Genomic DNA, 18,719 nt, shown 5'->3' with positions numbered 1-18,719 from the left:
GGGAGGACAGAGAGCAGAGCTGGAGGAGCCTGAGTCCTTGGGAGCTTCATGGAACAACCATACCAGCTCTGCACTGTCTACCTCTGGACTGCTTTTACAGAAAGAGAGAGAGAAAGGGAGGTAGGGTGGGAAGGAGAGAGGGAGAAAGAGATTTCTACCAAGTTTAAACCACTAAAGGAGTGACTTTCCTTCTTCTTCTTTTTTTTTTTTTTGCATTCTCTGGAAGAGTGTGTATAAAGGTGGACAAAAACTCTAACATTTTTCTAATAATTCTAAAAAATAATTGGGGGCTGGTTTTTTCTCTGTGGGAAGATTTTAATTTACTAATTTCTCTTAATGGTTATGTGACTTTTCAGGCTTTCTACCGTTTTCTTGATTCTACTTTGGTAAATTATATTTTATTAGCAATTTATTCATATCATCTAAATTTTCAGCTTTATGTAATTAAGAGCTTACACTCTGGAGAGCCAGATTGCCTCAGGTAAAACCCTAGCTCCTCCACTTGTATGGAGTTGTGCTGAGTGATCCTGGGAAACTTACTTAACCTTTCTGAGCCTTAGTTTCCTCTTGTGTAAAATGGAGATAATAAGAGTACGTACCTCTTAGGGTTTTTGGGAAGATTAAATGAGTTAACACATGTAAAGCACTTGGAAGTGTGCATAGCTTATTGTAACCATTCAATAAATGTTAGCTGTGCTATTATTATTATATCCTTTCCTTTGCTTTCTTTGAGTTTATTTATTTTTCTTTTCCAACTACTATAGGTGAACATTTGGCTCCTTAATTTTCATCTTTTATCTTTTCTGATAAAAGCATTTAAGTCTGTAAATGTCCTTTGAAGCACCACTTCCTTGTATGCCACAAATTTTGATATGTAGTCTTTTCATCATTGTTTAGGTCCTAAGTGTTTTTAACTTTCCATATGATTTCTTCTTCGACTATGAGTTATTTAGAAGTGTTTTTAAAAAATATTCTAAATGCATATTTTTGTTCAAGTTATCTTTTTGTAATTGATTTTTAACTTCAATGCATTGTGGTCAGAAAATGTGGAATGACACCTATTCTTTGAAATTTGTTGAGAATTGCTTTAGGCCCTAGCATATGATCAATTTTTGTAAATATTTCACATGTGCTTAAGAAGAAGTGTAAATTTTAATCGTGTGAGCAGATTCCATATGTCCATTAAATCAAGGTCATTGTTTTTTTTTCCTGTGGTGAGGAAGATTGGCTCTGAGCCAACATCTGTGCCTGTGCCAATCTTCTTCCATTTTGTATGTGGGATGCTGCCACAGCATGGCTTGACGAGCAGTGCATAGGTCCACACCCGGGATCTGAACCAGGGAACCCCGGGCTGGGCAGCAGAAGCAGAGCACTCAAACTTAACCATTACGCCACCAGGCCGGCCCCTAAATCAAGCTTGTTTATTTTATTGTTTAACTCTTCCTTACCTTACTATTTTTTTTTTATCTGTATGACGTCTTGTTGTATGACAATGAGAGAGGTGTATTGAAATCTTCCATTGTGTTGGTGAATTTGTTATTTTTTTCAGTTTAAAAAAAATCAGTTTTGCTTTATATATTTTGAGACTATTTTATTTGGTGCATTCAAGTTTAGAATTGTTATATCTTCACATTGAGTTGAAATTTTTATCATGATATAGTGGTCTTTATGCTTAATAATCTCTTTGTCTTAAAGCCAATTTGTCTGCTATTAATATAGCTGCCCCATTCTTTTGGTTAATATTGATCTTGTATATCTTTTTTTCATATTTTTGTGTCCTTATGTTTTAGAAGGATCTCTGGACTAAATTTTTAATCTAATCAGACAATTTCTCTGTTTTATTGATGAGATTAGTCTAGTCACATTTATCATGATTACTTATGTATTTGGACTTATTTCTATTATCTTACTATTAACACTACTTTTTCTATGCTTCTTTCTCCCTATTTATTGTCTTTAAAAATTAATTAAATTTTTGTTGTTGTAGTTTGTTTTCTTATTCTATTCTCTGCCTTGCTGGTTTGGAAATTATATTCTTTGTTATAATATTCATATATTCATGTTATTCATATATTCTTATGATTTACCATTGAAATTTTAGTATGTATATTTAAGAAATTTAAAGTTAAGTCATTAACTCTTTTTCTCTAAACAATATGAAGACTGTTAACACTTTAACTCTGATCACCTCCTTGCTATATGCTATTGTTGTCCATTATTTTAGTTTTTTGATTTATTTTTAAATGCCAGAAATTAGTCACTGTCATTACTATTATTATATAGAGATAGTGTTTCTTTATATTTATTGATATGTTTAACAGTTTCTTTGTTTAATCTTTCTTCTTGAATCTCAGACCTTACTTCTGGGGTAATTTTCCTTTTTCCCAATGTTTATCCCTTGGAAACTACTTTATTGAAAGTCTGATGAGAATCAACTCTCTCAATTGTCTATCTGAAAATATCTTTATTTCATCCTCATTCCTGAAAAATAATTTTGGTTAGCATACAATTTTAAGTAGATGGTGTTTTCTCTTAGCACTTTGAAGATATTATTTTACTGTCTTCTGGCTTCAATTTTTCCGGTTGAGAAGTTCACTGACAATGTAATTATTGATCTTTTGTAGTGAACTGTTTTCTCTCTGGCTCCTTTTAAGGACTTCTCTTTGTTTTTAGTGTTCTTCAGTTTCACTACAACGTGTCTGGGTGTCAAATTTCTTTCTCTTTTTTTAGAGTGTACAACTCAATGGTTTTAGTAGATTCGTGGAGTTGTGCAACCATTACCACAGTCCATTTTAGAACATTTTCATCACCTCAAAAAGAAACCTTGTACCTTTAGCTATCTCCTTAACTCCCCCTCATCTCCCTCCCCGTAGTCCTAAGCAACCACTAGTCAACTCTCTGTCTCTATGTATTTGCCTATGCTGTTCATTTCATATAAATGGAATCATATAATATGTGGTCTTTTGTAACTAGTTTCTTTCACTTAACATGTTTTCCAAGGTTCATCCATGTTGTAGCATGTATTGGTACTTCTCTTCTATGGCTGAATAATATTCCATTGTACGGATATACCACTTTTCATTTATCCATTTATTCATTGATAGACAGTAGAGTTTCCACATTTTGGATATTTTGAATAATGCTGGTGTAAACATTCATGAACAAGATTTTGTGTGGACATGTGTTTTCATTTCTCTTGGGTATAAAGCTAGGAATGGAATTTATGGGTCATATGGAAACTCTGTATTCAATCGTTTGATGAATTTCCATACTGTTTTCCAAAGTGGCTGCACCACTTTGCATTCCCATCAGCAATGTACAAGGATTCTGATTTCTCCACATCTTTGCCAACACTTATTATCTGAATTTTTGATTCTAGCCATCCTAGTGGGTGTAAAGTGGTATCGTATTGTGGTTTTGATTTGCATTTCCCTGATGACAAATGATGTCAAGGATCTTTTCATGTGCTTATTGGCCATTTATATATTTTCCTTGGAGAAATGTCTATTCAGATCTTTTGCCCATTTTTAAATTGGGTTATTTGTCTTTCTATTATTGAGTTGTAAGCATTATTTGTATATTCTAGATACAAGTTCTTTATCAGATACATGATTTACAAATATTTTATCCCATTCTGTGGATAGTCTTTTTACTTTCTTGATGGTGTCTTTTGAAGCACAAAAGTTTTTAATTGTGATGAGTCCAATTTACCTATTTTTTCATTTGTTGCTCGTGCATTTAATGTCATATCTAAGAATTCTTTGCCAAATCCAAGGTCATGAAGATTTACCTTTATGTTTCCTTCTAGGAGTTTTATAGCTTTTGCTTTTGTACTTAGGTCTTTGATCCATTTTGAGTTAATTTTTGTGTATGTGTGAGGTAAGGGTCCAACTTCATTCTCTTACATGTGGCTATCCAGTTGTCCCAGCACTATTTGTTGAAAAGACTATTCTTTCCCCATTGAATGGTCTTGGCACCCTTGTTGAAAACCAGTTGACCATAGATGTGTGTGTTTATATCTGAACTCTCAATTCTATTCCATTTATCTATATGTCTGTCCTTGTGTAAGTACCATGGTGTCTTGATTACCATTGCTTTGTAGTAAGTTTTGAAATTGGCAAGTGTGGATCCTCCTACTTTTTTCTTCTTTTTCAAGATTGTTTTGAATATTTTGCATCTCTTGAAATTTCAATGAATTTTAGAATCAGTTTTTCAATTTTTACAAAGAAGACATCTAGGATTTTGGTAGAGATTATGTTGAATCTGTAGATCAATTTGGGATGTACTTCCATCTTAACAATGTTAAATCTTTCAATCCATCAACAGGGGTTGTTTTTCCATACATTTAGATCTTCTTTAATTTCGTTCAACAATGTTTGTAGTTTTTAGAGTATAAGTGTTACACTTCTTTTGATAAACTTATTCCTAAGTATTTTATTCCTTTTGATGCTATTGTAAATGGAATTATTGTCTTAGTTTTATTTTTGGATTGTTCATTGATGTTAGTTGTGAGGTTTTTGTAGATGTCCTTTATCAGGCTAAAGAAGTTCCTTTTGATTCCTAGTTTGTTGAGTATTCTTTTTTATCATGAAAGGATGTTAGATTTTGTCAAATATTTGTTATAATTATTACTTTACTATCTATAATCATTTTCCTGGCTAAATATAGCTTTGCTCTCACACACTTCCTTTGTGCTGTTATTGACAAATATATTATACATATATTACATTTCTATATGTTAAGGCCCAGTAATACATTATACATTTTTAATACAATTGCTTTTTAAATCAGTTAAGAGAAGCTAGGAGAAAATATATGCACTTATATTGTCTTTTATAATTATATAATTATCTTTACTGGTGCTCTCTGTATTTGTGTGTAGATGTGCATTACTGTCTGGTTTCACTTGCTTTCAAGTGAAGAACTTCCTTTAGTATTTTTTGTAAGGTGGGTCCTCTAGCAACAAATTCTCTCAGTTTTGGTTTATCTGGGAAAGTCTTTATTTTACCTTAATTTTTTTTTAAATTTTTTGTTTATTGCAGTAACATTGGTTTATAACATTGTATAAATTTCAGGTGTACATCATTATACTTCTATTTCTGCATAGATTACATCATGTTCACCATCCAAATACTAATTACAACCCATCACCACACACATGTGCCGAATTATCCCTTTCGCCCTCCTCCCTCCCCCCTTCCCTTCTGGTAACCACCAATCCAATCTCTGTCTCTATGTGTTTGTTTATTGTTGTTATTATCTACTACTTAACGAAGGAAATCATACGGTATTTGACCTTCTCTCTCTGACTTATTTCACTTTGCATAATACGCTCAATGTCCGTCCATGTTGTCACAAGTGGCTGGATTTCGTCGTTTCTTATGGCTGAGTAGTATTCCATTGTGTATATATACCACAGCTTCTTTATCCATTCATCCCTTGATGGGCACTTAGGTTGCTTCCAAGTATTGGCTATTGTGAATAATGCTGCAATGAACATAGGGGTGCATGTATCTTTATGCATTGGTGTTTTCAAGTTCTTTGGATAAATACCCAGCAGTGGAATAGCTGGATCATATGGTAGTTCTATCCTTGATTTTTTGAGGAATCTCCATACTGTTTTCCATAGTGGCTGCACCAGTTTGCACTCCCACCAGCAGTGTATGAGAGTCCCCTTCTCTCCACATCCTCTCCAACACATGTTGTTTCCTGTCTTGTTAGTTATAGCCATTCTGACGGGTGTGAGGTGATATCTCATTGTAGTTTTGATTTGCATTTCCCTGATAGTTAATGATTTTGAACATCTTTTCATGTGTCTGTTGGCCATCTGTATATCTTCTTTGGAGAAATGTCTGTTCATGTCTTTTGCCCATTTTTTAATTGGGTTGTTAGTTTTTTTGTTGTTGAGATGCATGAGTTCTTTATATATTTTGGAGATTAACCCCTTATCAGATGTATGGTTTGCAAATATCTTCTCCCAATTGTTAGGTTGTCTTTTCGTTTTGTTGATGGTTTCCTTTGCTGTGCAGAAGATTTTTAGTTTGATGTAGTCCCATTTGTTTATTTTTTCTATTGTTTCTCTTGCCCGGTCAGACATGGTGCTTGAAAATATGTTGCTAAGACTGACGTCGAAGAGTGTACTGCCTATGTTTTCTTCTAGAAGTTTCATAGTTTCAGGTCTTACATTCAAGTCTTTAATCCATTTGGAGTTAATTTTTGTGTATGGTGTAAGGTAAGGGTCTACTTTCATTTTTTTGCATGTGGCTATCCAGTTTTCCCAACACCATTTGTTGAAGAGACTTTCTTTTCTCCATTGTATGTTCTTGGCTCCTTTGTCAAAGATTAACTGTCCATAGATGTGTGGGTTTATTTCTGGGCTTTTGATTCTATTCCATTGATCTGTGTGTCTGTTTTTGTGCCAGTACCATGCTGTTTTGGTTACTATAGCTTTGTAGTATATTTTGAAACCAGGGAGTGCGATACCTCCAGCTTTGTTCTTTTTTCTCAGGATTCCTTTAGCTATTCAGGGTCTTTTGTTGTTCCATATAAATTTTAGGATTCTTTGTTCTATTTCTGTGAAAAATGTTGTTGGAACTTTGATAGGGATTGCCTTGAATCTATAGATTGCTCTAGGAAGTATGGACATCTTAACTATGTTAATTCTTCCAATCCAAGAGCATGGAATATCTTTCTATTTCTTTGTGTATTCTTCAATTTCTTTCAGCAATGTTTTATAGTTTTCGGTGTACAGATTTTTCACCTCTTTGGTTAAGTTTATTCCTAGGTATTTTATTCTTTTTGTTGCAATTGTAAATGGGATTGTATTCTTAATTTCTCTTTCTGCTACTTCGTTGTTAGTGTATAGAAATGCAACTGATTTTTGTATGTTTATTTTGTATCCTGCAACTTTACCGTATTCATTTATTACTTCTAAAAGTTTTCTGGTGGATTCTTTAGGGTTTTCTATATATAAAATCATGTCATCTGCAAATAGTGACAGTTTCACTTCTTCCTTTCCAATTTGGATCCCTTTTATTTCTTTTTCTTGCCTGATTGCTCTGGCTAGGACTTCCAGTACTATGTTAAATAGGAGTGGTGACAGTGGGCATCCTTGTCTGGTTCCTGTTCTTAGAGGGATAGCTTTCAGTTTTTCACCATTGAGGATGATATTAGCTGTGGGTTTGTCATATATGGCCTTTATTATGTTGAGGTACTTTCCTTCTATACCCATTTTATTCAGAGTTTTTATCATAAATGAATGCTGTATCTTGTCAAATGCTTTCTCTGCATCTATTGAGATGATCGTGTGATTTTTATTCTTCATTTTATTGATGTGGTGTATTACGTTGATTGATTTGCGAGTGTTGAACCATCCCTGCATACCTGGAATAAATCCCACTTGATCATGGTGGGATTATACATTATATAAAAAGATTATAATCTTTTTAATGTATTGTTGTATGCGATTTGCTAGTATTTTGTTGAGGATTTTTGCATCGATGTTCATCAGTCATATTGGCCTGTAATTTTCTTTTTTTTGTCTTGTCCTTCTCTGGTTTTGGTATCAGGGTAATGTCGGCTTCGTAGAATGAGTTAGGGAGCTTCCCCCCCTCCTCAATTTTTTGGAAGAGTTTGAGAAGGATAGATATTAAGTCTTCTTTGAATGTTTGGTAGAATTCACCAGGGAAGCCATCTGGTCCTGGACTTTTATTTTTGGGGAGGTTTTGATTACTGTTTCGATCTCCTTACTGGTGATTGGTCTATTCAAATTCTCCACTTCTTCTTGATCCAGTTTTGGAAGATTGTATGGTTCTAAGAATTTATCCATTTCTTCCAGATTGTCGAATTGGTTGGCATATAGCTTTTCATAGTATTCTCTTATAATCTTTTGTATTTCTGAGGTGACTGTTGTAATTTCTCCTCTTTCATTTCTGATTTTACTTATTTGTGCCTTCTCTCTTTTTTTCTTGGTGAGTCTAGTTAAAGGTTTGTCAATTTTGTTGATCTTTTCCAAGAGCCAGCTCTTGGTTTTATTAATTTTTTCTATTGTTTTTTTAGTCTCTATTTCATTTATTTCTGCTCTGATTTTTATGATTTCCCTTCTTCTACTAATTTTGGGCTTTGTTTGTTCTTCTTTTTCCAGTTCCTTTAGGTGCATTGTTAGATTCTTTATTTGAGATTTTTCTTGTTTGTTGAGATAGGCCTGTATTGCTATAAACTTCCCTCTTAGAACTGCTTTTGCTGTATCCCATAAATTCTGGCATGTCGTATTTTCATTTTCTTTTGTCTCCAGGTATTTTTTGATTTCTTCTTTGATTTCTTCATTGACCCAGTCGTTGTTCAGTAGCATTTTGTTTAATCTCCACATATTTGTGGCTTTTCTGATTTTCTCCCTATAGTTGATTTCCAGTTTCATACCACTGTGGTCAGAAAAGATGCTTGGTATTATTTCAATCTTCTTAAATTTATGGAGACTCGTTTTGTAGCCTAATATGTGATCAGTCCTGGAGATTGTTCCATGTGCATTTGCAAAGAACGTGTATTCTTCGGTTTTTGGATGAAATGCTCTGTATATATCTACTAGGTCCATCTGTTCTAGTGTATCATTTAAGGCCAATGTTTCCTTATTGATCTTCTGTTTGGATGATCTATCCATTGGTGTAAGTGGAGTGTTAAAGTCCCCTACTATTATTGTGTTACTGTCTATTTCTCTTTTTATGTCTGTTAATAATTGCTTTATATATTTAGGTCCACCTACATTGGGTGTGTAGATATTTACAAGTGTTATATCCTCTTGTTGGATTGTTCCCTTGATCATTATGTAATGCCCTTCTTTGTCTCTTTTTACAGTTTTTGTTTTAAAGTCTATTTTGTCTGATATGAGTACTGCTACCCCAGCTTTCCTTTCATTGCCATTTGCATGGAGTATCTTTTTCCATCCCTTCACTTTCAGTTTGTGAGTGTCTTTAGGTCTGAAGTGTGTCTCTTGTATGCAGCATATATATGGGTCTTGGTGTTTTATCCAGTCAGCCACCCTATGCCTTTTAATTGGGGCATTTAGTCCATTGACGTTTAAAGTAGCTATTGATAAGTATGTACTTACTGCCATTTTTTAACTTTTTTTCTCAGTGTTTTAGTAGTCCTTCTCTGTTCCTTTCTCCTTCTATACAGAATTGATGGTCTCTTTAGTTTGACCTCTGTCTGAAAGCTCTACTCTTTAACTCCCCTCCTCCCTCGTTTTATGTTTTTGATATCATATCTAACCTCTTTTTTTGTGCATTTGTATCCATTGCCCTCTTATCATGGAAATAGATAATATTTCCTATTTGTGATCTTCCCTTTGCCCCTTAAATCAGTCCCTTTAACATTTCTTGTAGCAGTGGTTTCTTGGTGACAAACTCCTTTAATTTTTGCTTGTCTGGGAAATTTTTGATCTCTCCTTCCATTTTGAACAATAATCTTGCTGGGTAGAGTATTCTTGGATGTAAGTTTTTTCCTTTTAGCACTTTAAATATATCATGCCACTCTCTTCTAGCCTGTAAGGTTTCTGCTGAGAAGTCAGCTGATAGCCTTATGGAGTTTCCTTTGTATGTAACTTGTCTTTCTCTGGCAGCTTTTAGGATTCTCTCTTTATCTTTAATTCTAGACATTTTGATTATGATGTGTCTTGGTGTGGACCTCTTTGGGTTTATCTTGTTTGGGGCTCTCTGTGCTTCCTGTACCTGGGTGTCTGCTTCCTTCCTTAGGTTAGGGAAGTTTTCATCTATTATTTCTTGAAATAGCTTCTCTGACCCTTTGTCTTGCTCTCCTCTTTCTGGGACACGTATAACATGGACGTTAGTGCGCTTGATGTTGTCCCAGAGGTCCCTTAGACTGTCCTCACTCTTTTTCTTTTCTCTTTTACCTGTTCAGCTTGGGTAATTTCTTCTAGTCTTTTGTCCAGCTCGCAGATCCGTTCTTCTGTATCCTCTACTCTGCTTTTGAGTCCCTCTAGCGAATTTTTCATTTCCAGTATCCTATTCTTCATTTCTGATTGGTTCTTTTTTAAATCTTCCATTTCTTTGTTGACATTCTCACTGAGTTCATCTATTCTTCTCCCCACATCAGTGAGCATCCTTAACACTCTTAGTTTGAACTCTCTGTTGGGTAGCTTGCTCATTTCTGTTTCACTTAGTTCCTTTTCTAGAGTTTTGTCTTGTTCCCTTACTTGGAATGTATTCCTTTGCCTCCTCATTTTGCCTCTTTCCCTGTGCTTGTGTCTATGTATTAGGTAGGTCAGCTACGTCTTCTGCTCTTGGATAGGTGACCTTATACAAGTGATGCCTTAGGAGTCCTGCAGTGTGCTTCCCTCAGTTCTCAGTGTTCCAGGGGTGACCCCTATGTGGGCTACGTGTGTCCTTCTGTTGTGGCCTGTTTGCTCTCCCTGTATGCGCCCAGGTAGGCCGAGTTATGCTTCTGGTCAGCTGTTGTAATGCTCAGCTGTTTGTAGTTGTTGTGGACCCTTCAGTCTCTTTATCAGGTGTGGGGAGCTCCAGCACAGTTGGCTGCAAGTTCTAATACCACATTTGTGTTGCAGTATTTCTTTTAAGTGAGTGGGCCCCCAGTGTGGCAGGTTGTTAGGCTCAGGGGCTTACAATTGCTATAAGCCTCCAGCCTTTAGGTCTCTTAGCAGCTCTCTGAGGATTGCAGCTGGGTGGGGCTGGCCTCAGGCATGGGAGCACCCAATTGTTTCAGACTTTGGAAGGTGGAGCAAACCCCCTATGTGGGTCTTTGAGAAGCACAAGTCTTCTGCAGCTGACAAGCCCTGCCGCCCACAGGTCCACACACACAGTCAACACAGTCCTGCCCCATGTGTGTGCCCCGACCTCCCGACGTGGACCCAGTCTCTCCATGGCGGGAGCCCCACACACTCCACCACTGCCCCACACTCTCCACCCGCTCCTTGTGTACACTCTGCCCCACTGAAGTCGGCTCAGTTGCCAGGCTGCAGAGAATCCAGTCACCAATCTATGCAGGCCCACAAGTTGCCTGAGGGCTTGTTGTTGGGTGGGGCCAGTCTCTAGGGTAGGCTGCACGCCCTGGCTGAGCCGGATTAAATCCATGCTCTAGTGGGTGGGGCAGACCTGGGCTAGCAGGCCTCAGGGAGAACTCCAATGGCATCTGTGTCAGCACGCCCACACCAGGCCACAACAATGGCCGCTGCCAATGTCCCAGTCCCTGGAGAGGTCTCACCTCTCACCGAGATGCACTCAGGGCCTATCAGGTGAGTCTCTTTTCACCAAAGCACTATGAACCTGTCTTTCTGGTGATTTTAGGATGCTTTCTGAAACGGGTGAGTTTGCGCGCCAGCCCTTTAAGAGCTGGTTTTAATTTCTTTGTGAACCAGGTTTTCTGGGGGTACTCCCCAATGTTTTAGTAGCAGGCAAAGTCAGATATTATGCCGCTGGTCTCGATTGTGCTGGGTCCACAAAATGCCCACAGCGGGGGCGCTCCCCAGCTCAGGGCCCTGCGCCTCCAGGGAGGGCTGCGTACCTGTGGGCTGCTCCTGGGTGGCCATGAACCTGGCGGCTTGTGAAGGCGGCGTTTTTTCTCTCCAGAAGGGAGTTTCTGCCTCTTCCACCTCAATTAGGATTGTCCGTTGTTGCAGGAGTTCCTCTTATCCAGTTTTCAGTTCTGTCTCAGGGGTAATTTTTCCACCAGTAGTTGTAAATTGGCTGTGTCTGCGGGAGGAGGTGAGTTCAGAGTCTGCCTACACCGCCATCTTGACTTCTCCCCCCTACCTTCATTTTTAAAGATAACTTTGCTGGTTATAGATTTCTTGGTTGACAGTTTTTTCTTTGGCGCTTTTAATATGTTATCCACTGCTTTCTATTGTTTCTGCTGAGAAATCAGCAGTTAATTTTATTGTGGTTCCCTTGCAAGTGATGAGTCAATTTTTCTCTTGCTGCTTTCAAGGTTTTCTTTGACTTTTGACTTTCAGCATTTTTACTATGATGTGTCCGTTTCTGGATCTCTTTGTATTTATCCTACTTGGAGTTCACTGAGCTTCTTGGATGTGTAGATAATTGCTTTTCAGTAAATTTGGGACGTTTTTAGCCATTATTTCTTTGAGTACATTTTCTGCTTCTTTTTCTCTCTCCTTTCCTTCTGGTACTCCCTTTATGCCTATGTTGTTGTGCTTAATAGTGTCCTACATTTCTCCAAGGCTCTGTTCATTTTTCTTCATTCTTTTTCTCTCTGTTCTTTGGTTTGCATAATCTCTATCAATCCATCCTCAGGTACGCCAATTCTTTCTTCTGCCAGTTCAAATCTACTGTTGAGCCCTTCTGGTGAATTTTTAAAAATTTCTGTTAAACATTTCAACTCCAGAATTTCCTTTATTTACTTACTTATTTTTGGTGAGCAAGATTAGCCCTGAGCTAACATCTGTTGCCAATCCTCCTCCTTTTGCTGAGGAAGATTGGCCCTGGGCTAACATCCGTACCCATCTTCCTCTGCTTTATATGTGGGACACCTGCCACAACATGGTAAGCGGTGCATAGGTCTGCACCCTGAATCTGGACCTGAAAACCCCAGGCCACCAAAGCAGAGCATGTGAACTTAACCACTACGCCACCAGGCTGCCCCCTAGAATTTCCATTTAAAAAAAATAATTTCTATCTTTTTTATTGATATTCTCTATTTGATGCAACATTGTCATCATACCTTCCTTTACTTCTTTAATCATGCTTTCTTTCAGTTCTGTGAACATATTTATAATGGCTACTTTGAAATCTTTTTCTGTTAAATCTGACATTTGGTTGCTCTCACAGACAGATTCTGTTGCCTGCTTTTTGTCTAGTGTATTGATCATACTTTCTTTTTTTTTACATGCCTCATAATTTTTTTTGTTGGAAACTGCACATTTTAGATAACATATTGTAGCAACTCTGGCTACTGGTTCCTTTCCCTCCCCCTTGGGCTTGTTATTGTTTTTGGCTTGTTTATTTGTTTAGTGACTGGACGGATCATTTTAATGAAGCCTATTTCTCCCCCACAGAGTTAAACCCCTGATGTTGCTCCTCAAGGAGGCAGTTTGGGGTATGCCCACAGTCACCCTGGATGACAGTGGTGTTGGTTGGGTTCTCTTCCTCTTTTTCCTTGACCACACCCAGCTGTTAAATTCTACTAATTGCTGGCTGATAGTTCTACTGTTTTCAATAATGCCCTGGGCATAAATTGCTGTACAAATTAATCCAATCATATTGCAGCTCCTTTGAAGGAATAGTTTCTGAGTTCAGTGTTTGATATTTGTTCTGACTGTGGGAAGACTCCTTCAATGTGTGGTTTTCTCCTGCAAACTAGCCAGCCTACAGTCTAGGCTGTATCTTTGTTACATTCACAATCCACAAATCTCCTCCCAATTGACTTTTACCACAACCTCCATTGTTCTTGAGAGTACCCTTGGGCTTGAGCTTCTCCATGCCCTTTCGCAGATTAAGTCATTTCCTTTGGGAATAAATTAAGAGCTATCTATTTTATCTATTTTATGGCCTTCTTCTGCGAGGCAAAATCTCTGAGCCAGAGCTCTGGACCTGGAGGTAGGGACAATGGCAAGCTTGTCTATTCTAGGAGCTCAGCACTTGGTGTGGGGGGGTCGGCAACCTGAGGTCCTCTTGGCTTGCCTGTCCTCCTGGGGAACCACTGCCTCACACACTGGGGCAAGAGTGATTGGGATCCCAGTGTTCTCAGCACACTGCACCCACATTACAACCTCCATTATAAAAGTTGAGAATGAGGGGAGAAGGAAGCCCCCACTCAGCCTTAACAAAAGGTAGCTGGGGCAGGATGACAAATACTGAAGTCCTATTCTTCCTGGGAAGAAAGTCCTCTGACTGAGAAGTCAAGGGAGAGAGAGCCTTGTATTCTTGGAAGTCTGGAGCAGAGTCTTTGCCTTGCTGAGTTGGGAAGGAGGAGGGAGGGAGTGGTCTTGGTTCAGATATCACAGATTCTCACCTTTTAAAACTGAATTTTCACAGATTTTCTTGAATGTTTCTTCACTTGCTATTTGCCTTTAGGACAATTTTTAGAGATTTAAAGTTTTTTTTAATCATTGTCACTAGTTTCCCTGGGGAGCTGGTCAGTGGAACTCCTTATACTCTTATGCCAGACGTTGATCTTGCTACATCTATTCTTGATAAAAGTATTAAAATGATAAAATATATTTTTCCAATGCTAAAGCCAGAATCATGTTTAAGGAGAAAAAGTAGAAACATTTGCATTAAAGTTAGGAACAAGAAAAGAAAGGAAAGAATGTCTACTATCACCAGTATTATTTAACATTGTTTTGCAAGTACTAATCAAGGAGAAAGTACTAAGTGCTAAACAGGAGAAAGAGATTAGAGGTAGAAAATTTGAAAAGGAGGTAAAATTATAATTATTTGAAAACATAAGATGTGTATCTGGCAAACCTGAAATAATCAACTGGAAAACTACTACAAAACTATTAGTTCTGTAAGAGAATTCAGTGAGTAATCTGGGTACAAATTAATTTACAGAAATCAATAGCCTTTATACACGCAAACAACAGCCAGTTAGAAAATATGATGAAAGAAAAAATTCTATTTATAATGGCAATAAAAAAGATAAAAAATAACTTGAGAAATACGTAAGATCTATATGAGGAAACGCTACTTTGATTATCAAAAGGAGACTTAAACAAATGGAAAGGATTACCATATCCTTGAATAAGAAAACTGTATCATAAAAATGTTCTAAGTGGAGACTAACTCTCTCAGATATTAAAAAATACTACAAAGCCTCTATAATTCTATCTATCTATCTATCTATCTATCTATCTATCTATCTATCTATCAATCAGATATCTATCTATGTCTATCTGTATATCTCTATCTATCATCATTGGTATGGACTCAATTCTTGTTTTCAATGGTTTAAAATTCATCACTGTATTTAATTAATTTGATGCTCAGATTGTCCCACATTTGGCTAGTAGAAGCTGCTTCAACCTGGTTGCTGTGACCTTGTGATATGCCTCCATCATTATTTTGAGCAATTCTTGGCTTTCTGGCATAAAATATTGTTCCAGACTGATTGTGTCCCCACCCTGCCCTGGCCCTGGAATCAGCCATTTCACTGAGGAGCCCTGGTTACTTTAAATAAAGAATGGTATTAGAGACCATGTTTAAGAATTCACAGTCTTAAAAGTACTCCATTCCAGTTTAGAACGGTGAGATGGCCATCTTATAGATGTTTCAACACTTACTCCTAAAGACTGCTAGAGCCACGTTGTAGTTTTACAACTAAAGATAAACATAGCTTTTAAAGATGAGAAGTTAAAGAAATACATCTGATTTAGATGCTGCATGTGTGCCACTCAAAACTCCCCTACTAAGCCTCTGTTGGGGTGGCAGTTCTGAGCAGTCTTACCTGCTGGGCCCTCCCTGGAGCTGTGCATGCCTCTTTCTTCCTGCCCTGGGTGGCTTCCCTGATGCCACAGCATGGGACACCTTGGGAACTGCTCTGCACTCATATCCATGTAACCTGTAATTGTTGCAGAGTTAGTACACAAGGAATCACCCTTGATCAATGGAAGATGGGAGTGATGGTTAAATATTTCTCCAGGACAGTTGGAGATGCATTTCACAGGGCTCCTGTGAAGGCCCAGCAGGGCAGAGCCCCAGTGCCCTCCACAGTGGCTACCTCAGTAACTTTTTCTTGTGTTGGCTTTCCCTCTCCCGCTGTTTCACGCCTTCTGCCTTTCACTCCTGCTCCCTGGGATCATTTCCCAAATACCTGCACACAGGCTTTTGTCTCAGGTTCTGCATCCAGGGGGATTCAGGCTAAAATAGCATCATAAAAAATACGTATAATAAATTCAAATAGGAGTGATGCTAATTGCTAATTTACTCAGATCTTGCAGGGCAGCTGAATAGCAGGATAAAGCAAGATTAGTGTATTTTGCATAAGTCCTCCTCCTCCTTCACCTCTTTCTCCCTTTTCCAGCTCTCCCAATCTCTTTGTTCCTATGTACCTCTATCGTGCTGGCCATTCATCTCCCTTCCCTCTTTGCTTTGTCTTATCTCTAGCCCGTCATCTCTTTCCATCTTGTCATATTTCTGTTTCCTTCATGCCTTTGCTCTGTTTTTATGCGATTTCTCTTATTTCCTTCCATTTCCTACTGTTAGTAAACAAAATTGGGAGTCAACCTAGCTTATTGGACACTTGAGTCCTGTGGCCTTACGCTCCTTGAATTGTCTCATAAATAGGGGAGGGAGAGGTGGGATTAGATTGTGTGCTCCCAAACTAAGGATTCTGAAAGCTTTGCTGAGTATTGATGGGATTGGCCTTTAACAGACATCTCATGCATGTTGAAGAATTGGCATGTGAAAGGTATACAGAAGTGATGATGGGACTTCGACTTCCCTGATAGCCACAGAAATCACAGAGTTGGCCCTGGGAACTGGTCCTGAGTATGTGGATCCCTTATTCAGTCTTCTCTCCCCAGTCCCTGCTCTTCAGCTGGATCATGGAAGTTTCTTCACTCCCAGGAGCGGAAAACCAGAACCTGGAGAGAAGCTGGGAGACTCACAGAGGAGTCTCAGCTCCTTGTTGCTTCCCCCCAGGACAGTGCAAAGTAAGGCCAGCTTTTCCTAGGGGTGACTTGTTTTGCCTCTCTGTCAAACCACCCAAACACATGCATTTGTTCACATTTCAAAACCACTTTATTACCAAAATGAACAAAAGGAGAATGGCATTTAAATTAAATAAATTACACAAATATCTCATGAGTCCCAGTCTTCCCTGGGAACCACGTCATCACAGGTCAGTATCACTGAGAACATTCAAAAGTATTGAAATTCTGGATTACTTCATTAGCTTGCCCTACTTTCCCGCCTCAATCATGTCCAGAGAATAGCCTATGTTTGTGATCTTTCAAAAATATTCCAACAGTGAAGTTTTCTTTAATGTCTGCCCCCACCACATGTGTTTTCTATCTTACCTTCAATCTGTGAGTACTTATACCCTTGGACATGTTGCAGGATCCCTCCTTGAGCCCCAGCTCCAGGCCACTGTGAGTCAGCAATCCCCTTTAGGTCTGGTGCTGGCCTGGGGATTAGTGGTCACTTTATCAAGTCCTCAAGGGTTCTAGACACTTGGTTCAAAGGGGACCTCTGACTTGGGATATCGGGGCTCTGTGACCTTCCCCTATCTCCTGGGCCTGAGCTGGACTTTGAAGGAGGTGGAGTAGGGGAGGGTGAGTTGTCATTGGCTAATGTTCTTGTCCTCCTGGAATTTGGCACTTCAGGTGCTGGGCATGGTGAATCCCAGATAACATTGTCTTCTGCCTCCCAAGTTTTGAGTTCCATTAGCAGCCAGATGGCATAACAAATTCACAGAGAAGCAATACTCGTAGGCCAAGAATCTGTTGGCTCTTTGCCACATCCGCTCCTTTAACTCTAAGAAGACTTGCTAGCTGACCAGCTCACTCAACCTACAGACACACAATGCAGGTCAGGCTGAAGTTAGGAATTGGGACATTTTTCCAGGCTGGGCCAGCCCAACCTGTTGGGCAGGGGTCATTAAGTTGAAGGAGCTGGGTGGAAGCAGTAGGCAGAGGCTAGAAGGTTTTCTGTGCACTTCCATGAAAATTTCCCAAACTCTTGCACATGGAACCTCTTTATTTTCAAGTCGACAATGGGGTCCCTCTAGTTACCTCCTTATTTATATACATGGAGAACTTAACCCCTCTTCTCATCTTTCCTAGAAGGAGATGGCCTCAGCTCCTGAGTTTGTTAAGGAGTCCCTGAGGAGGAAGACCCCATCTGGATCAGCCCTTCACCACAGTCTGTACCTAGTTGGGGGTTGCAGCTGGTCCTTGGGGCACTTCCTCTCTTGTCTAGCTGAAAGATTCAGGCCCCAAGCTGATAAGGGAGAGTTAAAATCTTTGGTTCTTTGGCAAGTGAAGAAGGACAAGGCAGATTTCCCAAGTCGGGGAGGCACTTCTGAGGTCAGGGGGACTGTCAGGGCCCAGGGCCCACCAGTTTTCCCTGGGTTGGCATAGCACCCCCCCCCCCCCAATTCTCTGGTACAAAGAGGGATTCCTAAAAGCTTTTGTGCAGAAAAACTGGTATCTGTTGCCAGGTTGCCAGAGGATTCTGCCAGCTAGCCCCCTGTTCCTTTTGGGTTCCTACCCAGTCTCAAGTGGAAAGGAGCAGTCCCTGAGGGCAGGGGGAGTGATAATGTTTCAGGACGTTGGGGCGACTACCTTGTTGGGTTGCCCCTGGGAGGTAGCTCTGGCGACCTTGAGGGCCCTGGCCACTCCCCAGGCTAGAATCTGATGTGCTGAATAGCAGTGAGGTCTTGGCAGCCTTGAGATGAGGAGGAAGGGGCCACAGTTACCAAGACAGAGATTCCTGGGTTGTGGGGAGTGCATGGTCTCAGGGGTACAGAGCTGCCAGGGACAGACAGGGGCTGCAGGGACAGCTGCACAGGGGCAGCTGGAGAGGGCAAGCCACAGAGTCCTAAGCAAGTTCATGCCTGTATCCTGTGACACCTTGACACCATCTGACACAAAGCCATGCAAGCCCACGGACACTTTCGAAGCTTCCACCTAGGCCGGCACAGTCGTACTTTCCCTTCCGTGCTTGGCTCACTCTTAAAGTCCAGCGGTTGGGGGGGCCCAGCTGCACGGGCCTGGCATGGGTGGGTGTGGTGGA

At 39.4% G+C, this 18,719-nt stretch overlaps 1 protein-coding gene across 1 annotated transcript in view; it reads left to right on the top strand.

Moving 5' to 3' along the window:
• The window catches only part of MFSD4A (major facilitator superfamily domain containing 4A), a 307,016-nt gene that overhangs the window by 240,470 nt on the left and 47,827 nt on the right, over window positions 1-18,719 (top strand). The gene's annotated exons all lie outside the window — the stretch shown is intronic.

The sequence above is a fragment of the Diceros bicornis genome, chromosome 4, assembly GCF_020826845.1.
Source record: "Diceros bicornis minor isolate mBicDic1 chromosome 4, mDicBic1.mat.cur, whole genome shotgun sequence".
NCBI lineage: Eukaryota > Metazoa > Chordata > Mammalia > Perissodactyla > Rhinocerotidae > Diceros > Diceros bicornis.
Note: the sequence above shows the minus strand (reverse complement) of the source record. Positions and strands in the feature narration are given on the sequence as shown.